Consider the following 10,437-nt stretch of genomic DNA (forward strand, 5'->3'; position numbering starts at 1 on the left):
CAGAAAGTCGTGCTTTTACCCAAGACCAGAGACAACCCATTTTTGTGACTAGGAAGCCTAAGGAATAACAAAATTGATGTTTATCTTTTTAGTGTTACCAGGGAAATAGGAGGTAGGGTCCAAGGCTGACCACAAGGGACCAGTTTATCCTCAATGGCCCTATGTCCCTCTCTCTCTCTTTTTTTTTTTAAAGATTTGTTTGTTTATTTATTATAAGTAGCTATCTTCAGACACTCAAGAAGAGGATATTAGATCCCATACAGATGTTTGTGAGCCACCAAGTGGTTGCTGGGAATTGAACTCCGGACCTCTGGAAGAGCAGTCAGTGCTCTTAACCACTGAGCCATCTCTCCAGCCTGCCCTCTCATGACCCCTATTTAATTCTCTACTCAAATCCTCCTGACTCTACCTTCTCGGTGGCAGGGTCACAAACAGATGCTACCACACATGGTGTCATTCTTTCATTTCCTTTTGCTGTCTTGGCGAAAGTGTCTTCCAAGGAAAAGCATGTATTTAAGCTCAGTTTATGGTGCAGTCCGTCATGGCAAGGAAGCCAAGGCAGGAGCTTGAAGCAGTTGCTCCCATGGCTGGCAGAGAAGAGAGCAATGAATTCGTGATTCTGCTCAGCTCTCTTTGTCTGTTTACACAGTCCAGGAAATGGTACTACCCACAGTGGGAAGCTTTTCCCACCTCAGTCAAGCCAACAAGATAATCCCTTCAGACACACCCAAATGCCCACCTCCTAGGTGCTTCTAGACTCTGTCACGTTGACAGCAGTGACATCCTAATTTTCACTTGGGTGCTAGGAATCAAACTCAGGTTCTTATGCTTGCCTGGCAAGCCCTTCCTAGACAGAGCCATATCCCCAGCCACAGAATTAAAACTTGAAAAACCAGTGGGCCAATGGTGGCACACTTCTTTAATCCCAGCACTCAGGAAGTAGAGGCAGGAGGATATCTGTGGAGCCAGAACTACATAAAAAGAATAATTAAAAACTTGAAAAGATAATATCTCTCACAAAGAGTTTACAAATGATATTTCGTGTGGTCCCAAAGGAACTTGTCCGCACTTTTAGCATCATATACTCATTATATCAACATCTGTTTTCCATACTACAGGAGGTCACAAGGGAAAACTGTCTCTTATTTATTTCCTCATCTTTGTCTCCACATCGCCGTACCACAAATCTGGGATATTAAACATAATCAAATGCATATGCACTTCTTTCAATGAAAGAGACAGATGCTCTAATATTGTGTAAATGTAAACATCACATAAGATTTTGAGTTCTTACTATAATCCTTTGAACTTTTTTTATCATTCCATCATTTTTAGTTTACTCTCCAGGCCTTGTTTCAGAACCACCCCCATGAAACTTTGTGGCCATGCCTTCCTAGGGGTCCCTTAGCAACGTCCCCAGCACTGCTCCTCACAAATGTAGCATGTCTAGTTTACAGCATTGGCAGGGCTGCTCTAATACGGTTCTCAGGACTCTCAAAAGGAAAGGTTTCCATTAGCTTCTCTCTCTCTCTCTCTCTCTCTCTCTCTCTCTCTCTCTCTCTCTCTCTCTCTCTAAAACCCCATTCATTTGTTTTTCCTTCCTCTCTCGGTTCCTCTACCCTTCACTTCTGTCCACGCACACCCCAGGTCTGCCATCAATTATGAAAGTGAGCCTTTATCCTCGGGCCCTCCCACACTGCATACGGAAAAGCAGTTACCTAAAGACCCCAGCAGTTTTTCCGTCTTGACTTCTCACTGAGTTCCCCAAGAATAACTTAACCATGAGCAAGCAGCTGCTTGTACTGTCCCCCCTTCCTGGTCTTGACATGTACGTGTTCGTATAACCTAAAAATGAAGCCAACAAGCCAATAGACCCTAGTGAAACTCCAATAAAAGCCGAGTGGATAAACAACACTTCTGACATTACAAATAGTAACTTTTGGCCTATTTTTGTATTTTTAATTAGAAAACACAGACACAAATTTAAGATCTTAACCCTTCTAAGAATAAATACAAAGGTATTAGGTTTATTTACATTGTTTCCAGCCAATACCCAAATCTTTCTTCTGAAAAACTGAACCTTCCTCCATACCCTTCCCCCTAACACACACCTGGATAACTACCGCTTCCCTTCTGTTCCTGTGATTGATGCTAGGTACTTCACGGAAGTGGAACCATTTGTTCTTCGTTTCGTAACTGGCCAGTGTCATTCATGGTGCAGCACATGTGGAAATCCTTCTTCTCGTGGCTCTGTAATCACACCTTGTGAGATTATCCATCTGCTTATCCATTCATCTGTGCTGCAAACAAACATCCTCCATTGCTGAAGAGTTTGCCCAGGTCTCTCAGTCCTCTCACACACAGGTCATTTCAATTTTTCTCTTTCAAAAAGACTTTTTAAAGGGCAACTTTAGTTTCATAATAGAACTAAACAGAAAGTATAAAAACTTCCCACTCAACTCCCAGCCACCCAGCCACCCAGCCACCCAGCGCAACCCAACCTAATGCTTCTTACTCCAACATCCTACAGCACAGTGGTGTGCGTGCGTATATATGTATGTATGAATCTGTGTGTGTGTGTGTGTGTGTGTGTGTATACACACAGAGTTTATTGGGAAGATGCTCTTGGATGAATTCATGGACCCCCAAAACCAGAAGCCAGGGAAGTCCATGGGAAAAGGGGGATGGGGGTAGGGAAGGGAGAAAGAAAGAAAGGCACATGGGAGAGAGAGCCAATGGTGCCTTTTTATTACTGGCAAACCCACATTGTCCATAGTCTATAATAGGGTTCACTCTTAATGTTTGGTATTTGGACAAATGCACAATGATGTGTTCATCCATGTGATAAACATCGCTAATCTGAAAACCCCCAAATCTAAGGCTTTTGAGAGCTAGTCACAGCCCAAGTCTAAGGTTTTTGAGAGTCAGTCACAGCCCAAGTCTAAGGCTTTTGAGAGCCAGTCATGGCCCAAGTCTAAGATTTTCTAACACTTTGGATTTCAGATGTTCATACTAAAGGCAGCTAGCCAGCAAGGTCTATGAAATAACTTTAAAATAAAAATAAATCCTTAATCTGAGACACTTTTGGTCCTAAGCATGTCAAACAGGAATAGTCTAACGGTACTGTGTATATAGAATTTTGATGTGCCGTACATAGGAATTTTGATGCTCTAAAATCGTCTCCTCTACCTGTGCATTCCTTTCACCCCCCCCCCACTTGGCAAACTTTGTCTTACCAGTTTTCCCTTATCTAGAATGTCACATCATACATAGTCCCTTTAGATTAGCGTCTGTCACTTAGTTGCATGTATTTAAGGTTCCTTTTCTTAGGTTGATAGCTCATTTTTTTAAGCGATGAATAGTATTTATTCATCCTAAATGTTTAAGTATATTTGGTTTCGTGAAAAGCTTCGAATTCTCTTCCGGGGAAGCTTGACTGTTTTGCATTGCCAACAAGAGCTGCTGGTGCTCTATGGCGTCACCCGCACTTGGCAATGCTACTCTAGACTTGGGGCATTTAACAGGACGCAGCATCTCAGCATCATTCCAGCTTGCAGTTCCTAGAACATGATGCGGACCACCCTTTGATGTGTATGTTTAGCATCTGCACATGCTTTTTGGAGAGGTGTCTGTCATATTAGGTCTTTAGCTATTTTAATTTAAAATCAATCTTTTCAGTGATGAGAAATATCAGAAATATAAAAAAGAATTGACGGTGGTTAACAGGATGGTAATAAATACTAGCAGGGCTGAGGATGTAGCTGGGTGCTTGAGTGCTTGTGTGTGCAGTGCAGGGTTAGGGCAAGTGGCAAGCCCTCCACCGTGAGTTACATCTTTTGATATGCATCCTCTCCGGATGAAAAGGCCTCCCTCCCATCTGTATTAGCTAATTTTCTGTTGCTGGGATAAAACACCATGACCAGGGGAACTACAGAAGAGGGAGTTTATTTGGGCATACAACTCCAGAGGCACAAGTCTGTCATGCAGTGGGAATGGGCAGAAACAGCTGAGAGAGAAATGAGAATGGTAAACAGTTTCTTAAAACTTCAGAGACGGGGTTGGGGATTTAGCTCAGTGGTAGAGCGCTTGCCTAGGAAGTGCAAGGCCCTGGGTTCGGTCCCCAGCTCCGAAAAAAAAAAGAATCAAAAAAAAAAAAAACTTCAGAGACAACTTGCTCCAGTCATGAATGACAGGCAAGTTGTACCAGCTTTGAACACTATTCAGAGGCAGACAAGCCTTGGTGAATTTTGGGTGACTCTGTTCCCCTAGCAGCCACTCAGGATGGGACAACATCCCCCTGGTGAAATCACAAAATCTCTGTGATTGGTACAATAAGAGCCACTGTCTGCTCTTCTATGAGGCCTATGACTGGCCTGTTATATAAGGCCTGAGAAAGATGAAAATTGCTCTGTGTAGCAGCCTATGTAACCTGTGCACAGCATGGCATACTCCCTATCAGGCTTTTTTTTTTAATTGGTTATTTTTTATTTACATTTCAAATATTATCCCCTTTCCCAATTTCCCATCCATATACCCCCTATCCCATCCCCTTTACCCCTGCTTCTATGAGTGTTCACCCACCCACCCACCCCCTTCCCACCTCCCCGACCTGACATTCTCCTACACTGAGGGGTCAAGCCTTGGCAGAACCAACAGCTTCTCCTCCCATTGGTGCTCAACAAGGCCATCCTCTACTACATATGCTGCTGGAGCCATGGGTCTGTCCATGTGTACTCTTTGGATGGTGATTTAGTCCCTGGGAGCTCTGGTTGGTTGGTAATGTTGTTCTTATGGGGTTGCAAACCCCTTCAGCTCCTTCAATCCCTTCTCTATTTCCTCCAATGGGAACCCCATTCTGAGTTCAATGGTTGGGTGCAAGCATCTGCCTCTATATTTGTCAGGCTCTGTCTGGGTTTGTTGGCTGTATGTATATAGGCTAGATCCCCAGGTGGGACAGTCATGGCCTTTCCTTCAGTCTCTGCTCCAAACTTTATCTCTGTATTTCCTCCTATGAAAAATTTTGTTCACCCTTCTAAGAAGGACTGAAGCATCTGAACTTTGGTTGTCGTCCTTCTTGAGATTCATGTGGTCTGTGGATTGTATCTTGGGTAATCCAAACTTTGGAGCTAATACCCACTTATCAGTGAGTGCATATCATGTGTGATTTTTGTGATGTTGTAACCTCACTCAGGATGATATTTTCTAGTTCCATCCATTTGTCTATGAATTTCATGAAGTCATTGTTCTTGATAGCTGAGTTAATACTCCATTGTGTAGATAGACATTTTCTGTATCTATTTCTCTGTTGAGGGACATCTGGGTTCTTTCTAGCTTCTGGCTATTATAAATAAGGCTGCTATGAACATAATGGAGCATGTGTCCTTGTTATATGTTGGAGCATCTTTTGGGTATATGCCCAGGACTTCTCAGGTTAGTCTACAGAAGACTTCACTCTGGTCTATTATCCTTGGTATTTCAATATCAGGCCCAAATAAAGGGCATCTTACACATGATCTTGTATTAACCCCTTGCGGTCTTTATCACCATAGTGGTTTAAACTGATTACACAAAGAACAGAAGAGCTCCTGGTTTTAGCCCCAGGCCTATCCAAGCAGCTACAAGAAGGTGAAGTTTCTCAGGACCAGTGGCAGAAATTAGACAGCTAAAATTACAGAAGGTGCTACAAAGATCCAAAGGTGAGACCCACAAGTGCCAATCACTAGATGTCCTGCAGCCACCAAGGCTTAAGAGCTGAAGAGTCTGACATCCAAAGTGTGGGAGCTTTAACACTAAAGCTCAAAGCCCAGAGCAGTAAGTCTCTGACCTGTGCATCAAGAGCTGCTTGCACTTTGAAGATTGGAACAATAATCATTTGTTTCTTGGGTCCATGAGCCACAGCCTCTGGCCAGTGTTTAGTCTGAATATCTAGAGCTATAAGCGTCTGGCTTTCAAGACCTAAAGCCTCAAGTCTCTAGTTCCCAAATCCTTGAACTGTAAGTTTCTGGGTTTTTAGCTTAGCCTATAAGCATCACATATAAGTTCAGGTTATTCCTCATCTATTCCCAGTTTCTACCTCAACAGGTGAAGAACAACCCTTGGTGTTGCTAGAATTCCTTCCCTGGGAAGACCTAACTGTCTACCTCTCTTCTGAAGGCCCCAATGTTAAACCGAGGCATAATTCCACCAGAGTCCACTCTGGAAAAATTAAAAGGTCCATTAGACTTACTTGTATAGCAAACGGGGTAGAGGTTGTGTACAGAAGAGTAGGTGGCCCTAAAGCAATTACACTGGAAGATCCACACTCAGCTGAGATTAACAATTCCCCAATGACTACATAGATAGAGCCTCCTCTCTAGTCTTTCCCAACCTATATACTTCTAGCTCCTCCCTGAGGCCAACTTCAAGAGCCTGGTTGGGAGGAGTAGCTAGTACTCTGTATTATGACTCTCCCCAGCCTTCCTTCTATGAGGCCAGTTGTCAATAAGCCCAGTTATGGTGAATATTTATAAGCAGAACTCGGGAAGATGGTGGCAGTTTGGCTCAGGAGACAGCCCAGTACAATACCCAGATGTTGTTTGTGACAATAGTAATAAATCCAGCTTGCTTACTGCTTTGGGAAGAAGTTATCCACTTTCCACTGCCATCTTGCATGTGAAAAACCTGATTGACTGTCTTCATCAAGATATTGGCTACTGGAGCATTCCTAAGAATGCTGGCTTAAATTCTGCTGGGAGTGGTTGTCTGCCATCTGGAAAAGATACCTGTCATTAAGTTGAAAGTACAGTCCCAAAGACTGTCACCATGGAGCTTTACTGCCAGGCTAGTTGTTAAACAGCATCCGGTAAGCTATTTTCCTTGATGGGAATTTGTCTCTTCTAGGAGGCTGTTCCTAAGGGAGGCCATTACAGGAAACAGTGCTGTTTGTTTGTGGCTTAGAGTGGATGCGGTTGGTGTGTGTGTGTGTGTGTGTGTGTGTGTGTGTGTGTGTGTGTGTGTGTGTGTTGTTGTTGTTGTTGTTGTTGTTGACAGTGAACACTCTCATGTGTCCCATAACTTTATCAGTGTGTGTGTATAAGATGGGGAGGGAGGTTGTATGCATGCCTCAAATGACAACTTTGTGGAGTTGGTTCAGGGCTCAAACGCAGGTTGGCAAGATTACGTAGAAAGTGCCTCTACACGCAGAGCCATCCCACTGACTCTAGGTTTTGTTTTGTTTTTTTTTGTTTTGTTTTGTTTTGTTTTAAGCTAGGTATTGAAGTCAGGGATCATAAAGTTGTTTTGGAATACCTAAAATCTAAAAAATGCCAAGCAAACTTTTAAGTCTTCTATATCTTTTCATCAACAAAGAAACCCAGTGAGTTCAGCCATAAAACATATCTATCCAGTATTATCCCGGAATTTGGAGAACACAAGATTAGTCAACTTAAAAAACTTAAGATGTCCGAAGGGCCAAAGGACAGTTTCAGTCAACATCTGCATCCAGCACACCAGAACAGTCAAGAGCTATTGAACATCTCATCTCAGAGATTAATTTTAAAAATTGTGTTCAAGCTGCTAGCCCTTGGGAGACAGAGGCATGTAGATCTCTGTTGAGTTCAAGACCAGCTTAGTGTACACAGTGAATTTCAGGACAGCCAGAACTACACACTGAGACCCTGTCTCAGAGGGAAAGATTTCTTTTACTAAAAAAAAAAAAAAAAAAATAGGTATTTTTAAATGTTTGCTAGCCATTTGAAATAATGAGACATAAATTTTTGGTATGCTCATAGCTGATGACATAGATACCCAATATGGACAGGTATCATCCATCCTAGAATAAGGCTGTGCTAACTTCTGCTACTGGAACAAAACAACCAACTGTTTTTTAAAAAAGATTTATTTATTATAAGTACACTGTAGCTGTCCTCAGACACACCAGAAGAGGGCATGAGATCCCGTTACAGGTGGTTGTGAGCCACCATGTGGTTGCTGGGATTTGAACTCAGGATCTCTGGAAGAGCAGTCAGTGCTCTTAACCTCTGAACCACCTCTCCAGCCCACAATCAACTTTTAAAAAGAAAGATTATTTTGGTTCAGCTTCCAAGGCTTCAGTATATGGTGGCTTGGCCCTGTTGCTTTGAAGGCCGAAGAAAGCTGTGTCATCGTGGAACAGATGGCGAAAGTTAGCTCACCTCATGACAGCCAAGTAGCAGGAAGTCTCACTACCCTCTTCGAGGCTATGCCCCAAAGGATCCTGGGGCCGTCCACTAGGCTCCACTTCCCACAACACTACAGGTACTGACTCAGTCTTTAAGTATCCAGGCTATTGGAGAACATTTAAGATCCTGCAAACGCTGTTCTGGATTTCAGTCTCTAATTGCTGTTGCTCCTTGTTCTCAAAGTTACAATACTTTGAGAAGAAAAGAAAAAGTTAAAATCATCAAGAAATCTTTTATTTCTGTAGCTTCTATATTTTTCCATGATTTTCATGTACATATTTATTTCAACATTGGCCTTAGTTTTTAAAAAGCTTTAAAACATAATCTACATACACAATTTCCCATTTAAAGAATACAGTGCTTTTAGTTTACTCAAAGCTGTGTCAGCAATATGAACGGTCTGACTTTAGAGCATTGTTTTGTTTTATAACTTTTATCTTTTTTTATTCTGGAATACTTCCATCCTCCCCCAAAGCAGCCTCACTTCCAGTAACAGTTAATCCTATCCTGTAACCCACAATGGCCTTAAGCAACCACTGATCTTTCTCCAGATTTGCCTTTTCTAGATATTTTATGCAAATTAAATCAGTATGTAGTCTTTTAGTATTGATTTCCTTCACTTACCATGTTTTCAATATTTTCCATGCCATAACTATGTATAATTCATTTTTTTAAATATATATGTGAATACACTGTCACTGTCTTCATGCCAGAACAGGGCATCGGATCCCATTACAGATGGTTGTGAGCCGTCCCAGATCCCATTACAGGTGGCTGGGAATTGAACTCAGGACCTCTGGAAGAGCAGTCAGTGCTCTTAACCACGGAGCCACCTCTCCAGCCCTAATTCACTCTTTTCTACTGCAAATAAAATATGGGGACAAAGGACACCATATCCAGTCTCAGCTGATGGACAACCGTGTGGTTTCCATGTTTGTAGGCTACTAAAATAATGTTATCGACATCTATGTTCTATGTTTATGAGAATGTCTTTCTTTTTTAAAAAGATCATTTTAAATTATATGTGTGTGTGTGCCTACAGAGGAGGCCAGAGGTGCCAGGCGCCCTGAAGCTGGAGTTAAAGGTGACACTGAGAACTAGTCTATGGGGGGAGGGCGGCAATGGGGGGAGGGTTGGGAGGGGAACACCCATAAGGAAGGGGAGGGGGATGTTTGCCCGGAAACCGGGAAAGGGAATAACACTCGAAATGTATATAAGAAATACTCAAGTTAATAAAAAAAAAAAAAAAAAAAAAAAAAAAAAAAAAAAAAAAGGTGACACTGAGCCACCAACATGGGTGCTGCGAATGAACTTGAGTCCTCTGCAAGAACAGTCTGAGCTTTTAACCACCTAGCTTTCTCTCCAGTCCACTATTATCATCCCCCTTGGTACTTCCTTAGCCATCTGGGACTACTCTAAATAAGTACACACACTAAAAGGCCAAAAATAAGTGATATTAACGTTCCCATTATTTTATGTACCATTAAAAATTACATACTCTTAGAGACAGGATGAGGGGTGTCAGAGGGCAGACCAGGATGGGTATGAAGTCTGGGCTGTTAAAAAGGTTTAAAATATAAAAATAAAATAAAAAGAAATTATTTATCTCAAAGCCAGGTTTATACATGCATCCTATACAAAAATCCATCTTGTGTATATAGAGTAATTTTTTTAAACTTTTTCCTCTTCTTTTTTCCCTGGAATAACTATGCATGTCCAACATGCCAGGAGTATATGCCATATCTGAGAGTTCTTAGAAATGAAAACTCATTTGTTCATGCTATGCCAAATGCTATTGCAAGAGCAAGAATAACTCAACTAGAAAAGGTCATCCAAAATTTAACTCTCACCATCTGCTCAGGAAGCCAAACAAACTAGTTTAAATGTACTGACCCAGAACTGTCATAGACAATTACAGTCTTATGTCCTCTTACCAAACCAAGGGACAGTCTGTGTTAAATAACTTGTACCTCTACCTACCAAATCACTGACTAGGCAGAACAGATTTTTTTTTCTTTTTTTCGGAGCTGGGGACCGAACCCAGGGCCTTGTGCTTGCTAGGCAAGCACTCTACCACTGAGCTAAATCCCCAACCCCAGAACAGATATTTTTAAGATTATTCATTTCTGTCTTATGTATATGGATGCTTTGCCTGCACATATGTCTGTGCACAACATGTGTGTCTGGTATCCTTGGGGAACAGAAAGTATCAGGCTCTCTGTTGCTAGAATTACAGATG

This window comes from Rattus norvegicus, chromosome 1 (assembly GCF_036323735.1).
Source record: "Rattus norvegicus strain BN/NHsdMcwi chromosome 1, GRCr8, whole genome shotgun sequence".
Lineage (NCBI taxonomy): Eukaryota > Metazoa > Chordata > Mammalia > Rodentia > Muridae > Rattus > Rattus norvegicus.